This window comes from Mauremys mutica, unplaced genomic scaffold (assembly GCF_020497125.1).
Source record: "Mauremys mutica isolate MM-2020 ecotype Southern unplaced genomic scaffold, ASM2049712v1 001342F_np12_obj, whole genome shotgun sequence".
Taxonomy (NCBI): Eukaryota; Metazoa; Chordata; order Testudines; family Geoemydidae; genus Mauremys; species Mauremys mutica.
In genome coordinates this window covers 49,150-55,161 of record NW_025423170.1, presented here as the reverse complement: position 1 = coordinate 55,161, position 6,012 = coordinate 49,150, and the positions used below count along the sequence as shown (strand labels likewise).

Sequence of the window (6,012 nt, the reverse complement as noted above, 5' to 3'; positions counted from 1 at the left end):
CAGAAGCCAGATTTAGGGCGATAGGTTACATACCACAGTTAATAGTTCTGCAGTTTCATATTTTGAATTCCTTCAGAAACCCTTGGGTGAATCCCATCTGATCCTGGTGAACCAGTTACTGTTTAATTTATCAGTTTGTGCCAAAACTTTCTCTGTTGACACGGGAATCTGGGAAACGTTTTCCAGATTTTATTTAAAAAGAATGTCTCAGGTAAGGGAACTCCCTGACATCCTCTGCAACGAAGACGATGCAAATAATTAAATTTAGCTTCTCCACAAATGGCCTTGTCTTTCTTTAGTGCTCCCTTTAGCCCCTCTGGGGGGGATCCGTCCCAGTGGCCCAAAAAATATATTTTGTGGGGGGGTGTATTAAGGTTGATAAGGCGGAAGGAGGGGGGGGGGTAAAAAAAAAATATTTTGGGGGGGGGGGGGGGTTTGGTTTGGATAGGGGTTTTGGCAGCAACAAAACAACGCAGCTTCCTGCTTCTGAAAAAAAATGGTTTTGTCTGTTCATTTGAGTCTTCTGCTAGGTTCTGTGTTCTATATGTTCCTAGTTCCTACCCCTTGCCACTGATTTACTGAATGACCTTAGCCAAGTCACTTCAGCCCATACTGTAACCTCAGTTTTCCTATAGTCCTGTAATTGGAAGCTCTTTAGCGTCCTTAGCAGGGGTGTTAGTGTAAGTAATGTTTGTAAATTTTCTGAGGTGCACTAGAGAAGTTTTGGAAGATGCTAGAGATGCAAAATATCTAAGGTAGTCCACAGTTTGGGACTGTAGAAAATGTGGTGGTCTTCTGAACCGTGCCAGCTCCACCAGAATTTTTATTTCACGTTCGTGATTTTGGTGTTTAAACATTTGCTTTTAAAAAACGCTTGCGATCAAAAGGACTCTTTTTCTAGCTAGCGCTGTAAAATCTCTTCTCCTTTTTCCACAGTGTTGTCTCTGCCTTCCTGCTTTAGAGAGGCAGCATGTCTGTCTTAGTCTGAGTAACTGAGTGGAACAGGCTAGTTTTTCATCTTGGTTTCCCTTGTTGCAGAGTGCAAGCACGACCTCTTCTGCTGGGCCTGGTGGTGACCAAAATGAGCTCGTCACCAGAATAGCTAAACTGGAGGTGGAGAACCAAAATCTCCACAGTGGTAAGTGAGAAATCTCTGGCGAGAAAACACATTGGACTTGGCAGCTAGTGGCAGCACATCTTGCTGACCACTCAATGTAACGTTGTGAAGCCCTGTGAATTGTGTGTATTTTGTTGGTGGTTTTGTTAACATTGGAGTGAGGATTTCTCTTGAGTTGGGATAGATGCAGTTTGCTTGGTAGCCTGCCTAGAGTGAAAGCAAACTCATCCTGACCTTACCAAAGAATAATTGCTGCATCTTCTGCCATGCGTTGAACCAGTAAAATGAGAGAGTTCTTTCCTCCCTTTTCTAGTTGTTGCAGATCTTCAGCTGGCCATCTGCAAGCTGGAAACTCGCCTGAACACACTAGAAAAATCCTCCACCTCATCACCATCCCTCAGCAACGCCGCCAACCCAGGTAATCAACTCCTCAAGGTGCCAGGTCAGTTTAGAATACTTCATGCCAACTACTAAGAGAAAAGAGATCTCTCCACAAGTGTTAGCCAAGGGCTCCCCAGCAGAGCCTTCTAGAGCTGCTCTTTCTTCCTCGTCTCAGCCCAAGTGCAGATGCAGAGCACGGATTCTCCTGCTTCAGGCCCAGTGAAGAGGATATGTGATGGGCCAGATCCTCAGCTGGGCCAGATCTGTAGAAGTCCACCAAAATCTGTGATGCTAAGCCAGTAATTTACACTTGTGTATAAATGAGAGCACACTAAGTAAACTAAGCTTCTTGGTACCTATTGGGTATATAGCAAGGAGAGACCTATACAGATGGACAGACTTGGGGACCTGTTGGTTCTCAGAAGCCTTGTGAGAATCTTTGCCTCGAGTAGGAAAAAGTAATATCTCTGGGAACTGAGTATCCTCTACCCGTTGCATCTTGCTCCAGTTTGGAGGATGCATTGGAGACCTTTAATGGAACTAACTTTTGCCCCTGTGTATTGTATTCTATAAATACTCTTATAGTACTTTCATCAGTATCTGAGGGTACGTCCTACACAGCCAAGAAAAACCCTCGGCTGGACTGTGACAGATGACTCTGGTTCATGGAGCTGTTTCATTGCTGTGAAACAGCCCTGCAGCCTGAGCCCTGTGAGCCCGAGTTGGCTGCACAGGCCAGCCACAGGTTTTTCTTGGCTGCACAGACATACCCTTAAAGTGCCTTCCAGTAGGGCACCGAGCAGTGAGATTAACCTACGTAATGTGGTTCACTCTCTCTTCCCTCCCTTGCCCACAGAAGAATTGTTTGTACGCTGGAGCAATTTCTTTTGGGGGTTATTTTTAAGTGTACAATGTTACTATGCCGCTTAGAGAAGGCAACCTGCAGACATGTGCCTGGCACTTAGGCTCTTTTTGCTATGCTGGGCCCAGTCCATTGAGTGCCTTGAATATAAGCACCAAGCTCCTGGCTGCATGACTTTGAGCTCATGCCTTTGGATGGTGGCATAGCCTTGTTTTGGCAAGTCAAGTCATAACTGTGATAGGGGGTGGAGTTTGCTGCTTTGTTTTACACTTGGATTTATTTTCTCCCTCTTTTGCCCATTGTTTCCATGAAGCATGTCACCCCAATGAAGAAGGTGGAATCACCTTCTGCTCCCCCAAAGAAAGTGGAACTCCCTTCTGCTCCACCTGCAAAGAAAGTAGGACCATCCGAGGCTGACGACGAAGATGAGGATGACGACAATTGACCTATTTGGCAGTGGGGACGAAGAGGAAGACCAGGAGGCTGCCAAAGTTCGGGAAGAGCGACTACGCCAGTATGCGGAGAAGAAGTCTAAAAAGCCTGGCCCTCATTGCCAAGTCTTCCATCCTTCTGGATGTCAAGCCTGTAAGCAGCTTAAGTTATTCCTTACACAACAACTGTTTTGGCTGTAAAGTGGGGTGTCTGTCCTGAGATTATGATTGTAACATTGCAGGAGTGTGTGGGGTTACATCTAGGGTGACCAGACAGTAAGTGTGAAAAATCGGGACGGGGGTGGGGGGTAATATAAGCCTTTATAAGAAAAAGGCACAAAAATCGGGACTGTCCCTATAAAATCAGGACATCTTGTCACCCTATTTACATCTAACTTGCAGACTGCAGCTGCCCTGTGTAGATGATCTGGTGCACAAATTACAGAACCTGTCAGCATGCAGTTGTTTGGATCGGCATTGAGCATTGCATGATGGGATCTGTGAGCAGTTCTGCTCCATATTAAAGATGGCAGTTGCAGTTGTTCTGTGGGCTGCAGTTTGATCACCCCTGGTCTGGAAGATCTTTCTTCTCTTGGGGCTTATTTACCGTGGTCAGTTGGAGAGTAGGAAGATGGGGGTGTAAATCTGTAGCTCTCTAGCCTGCTGTGCGCAATCTGGGCAGGTGGGCCCGGCTACCACGCACTAAAAGTTCCATAGAGCGCTTGGACATACTGCTGTTTCAGTCTTAGTGTGTGACAGGGTAGAGTGTTTGTATGTTCACACCCTGGCTTGCCATGCATGACGTGTCTGTGTGGAAAAGCCCTTGAAAAAACTTGCACCTGTTAGAGCGCACATATAGAGAATAAAAGCCTGAAATACGAGCACAGATTAGTGATCAGTAAAGCACAAACTCTCTCAAGATGACAATGAAACAAAAGTGTATAGGATTACCCAACACTTCCGGCTAACTAGATAAGTGCTAAGTAGTAGTTTTACCAACTATCAAGGGCTTAGAGTTAGTTCTTGAAACTGAGACCCTGCGATGGAAGAAGTTACGCATCATTCCAAGAACACTTCCCCCTAGGTAAGCAGAATCCAGACTATCTGCAGTAACTTGGTCTCGCTTCATGTAGAGTCAAACTTGAGAGATGATTCCTCTGGGAAAGGCTCCTTTCATCAAAGAAAGGACTCGTTAACAGAGACCGATGGTAGAACTGGGTGGAAAGAGCTGAATACTGGCTCATCACTGACTAGAGCACTGCCTAGCAAATTGGCAGGTACAAGTAGAATTCATGATTTTTTCAGTCTTGTTCTCTGTTGAGCATGGAAGAGTTCTATCTCGCGTCTCCTCGCTGCTTTCCTTATCGCAGCCCTACGGGGTAGTGTGTTAAACCCCTTGTTGCTGACGTATGTATGGAATTGGAATATGTACCACGTTGATCCAGTTCAGCTGTCCATTGATGAGGATTGCAAAGTCCACAGCCCTGATGGACAGTCCCACAGCTAATGTAGGTAAACCTTCTAAGTTCCCTTTTTGTGCTTTGTTAGTGGGACGATGAAACTGACATGGCAAAGATGGAGGAGTGCGTCCGGTCCATTCAGATGGAGGGCCTGGTTTGGGGAGCCTCCAAGTTGGTTCCAGTGGGTTATGGTATTAAGAATCTCCAGATCCAGTGCGTAGTGGAGGATGACAAGGTTGGAACAGACATACTGGAGGAGGAGATCACTAAGTTTGAAGACTACGTAAGTCCTCCTCTAGTGCCTTGCGGTGCTTTCAAACACCTGGGCCCTTAAACCCACACCCCAGATTTTGATCCACTTCATGTGTTTGCAGCCTACAATATATTCAGGTTCTGCATCATCTAAACTTTCAAGGGTGGGATGGGACTTGAGTTTTATAGTCCCCATGTTTGTGAAGATAACCCTGAAAAACATGAAGAGTATAAGGATGCTGTTCCAGAGCCTGCAGACAGCCTGAGAGCAATAGGCTTAGAGGGTGTGAACCTCCCTTGCCCTTGTACTCATTGGGGTGCCTAGTTCCTGGTGCTTAGTGTGTTGATGCTTCAGGGACAGCAATTCACTATTTTTGTTACTGATTGTTTTAGCAGCTGGGATGGGACATGGATGTGAGGTGGAATGAAGTCTACAGCAGAGGTGGAATTGGGACTTATTGTGTGGGGAAGAGAGGAGACCCACAAGGATAAGGACAAGGAGAGAAACAAAGAGCAGAAATAGTGGCAATCCTGAAGGCTAGTTTTTTTTTTCCCACTGAGTGGTCCTGAAGATGACACGGCGCATTGACAAATATTAACATAGCCTTTATGTAGTAAATTAACTATCTCCTACCTTTTGATCTGTGCAAACTAACCTTTCACATTAGGGGAGGTTGCTGTGGATTCAGGAGAGTATGCAGTCCTAAAAACTATATCCTGGCCCACAGACCATAATTAAGAATGGAACTTATCCCCTTTCTATAGGGTGAGTCTGAAACCTGTTTTAATTTGTAAGCTCTCTGGGGTGGGAACTTTTTCTTGCCATTTGTCCAATCCCCAGCACAATGGGGTTCTGATCCTGAATGCCATTAATAGTTATATAGCTCCCAATCCTAAAATACAACCATTCACAAGACTAATTTTTGACTGATTAAAAAATGGTCTTTTAATAAAGGATTGTGCTTTATAAACTTGGGGGTGGTTAGAGCAAATTTCTTCTGTCAAGAAACCACCCCGGTAAATGTGCTTTCTGTACATCTTAAATCTCTGGAATGTGTTTTCTGATCTTTAACAGCATTTCTTTTCTATTTCAGGTGCAGAGTGTCGACATAGCGGCTTTCAACAATATCTAAGAGCTAACGTTTATCCTTTCTGGAACTGTAACTAATAAAAGGTCAAGATTTTGAGTGCAGATGGTGTGGGGTGACTTTCCTTGCAACGTGTGCCAGTTGCACAGGGGATGAGAAGGTGGTAGCCAACATCCCAGGAGTCTCTTGTGCATATTGCTTACAAAACTGCAAAATAGGGGAAAGGCAACTTTCATCCCCAATGTCATTGACAAGCTGGTATGACAAGGGATCCTATAAAATAGCCCAGAGTGAATAGCCACAAATATATCGTACTTGGCTGTATTTTATGCTTCCACTTCACCCAAGCAGGGGTTAGGACCCTCATTGTTTCCCTTAGTCTTAAACTGAGTGTACAAACATTGTAACCTAATGTAAGGCT

The 6,012-nt window shown here is 45.0% G+C and overlaps 1 pseudogene; it reads left to right on the top strand.

Annotated features, from left to right (window-relative positions):
• The first annotated feature begins 202 nt into the window (after positions 1-202).
• On the top strand, positions 203-5,812 carry LOC123358045 (annotated as a pseudogene).
• The last annotated feature ends 200 nt before the right edge of the window (positions 5,813-6,012 follow it).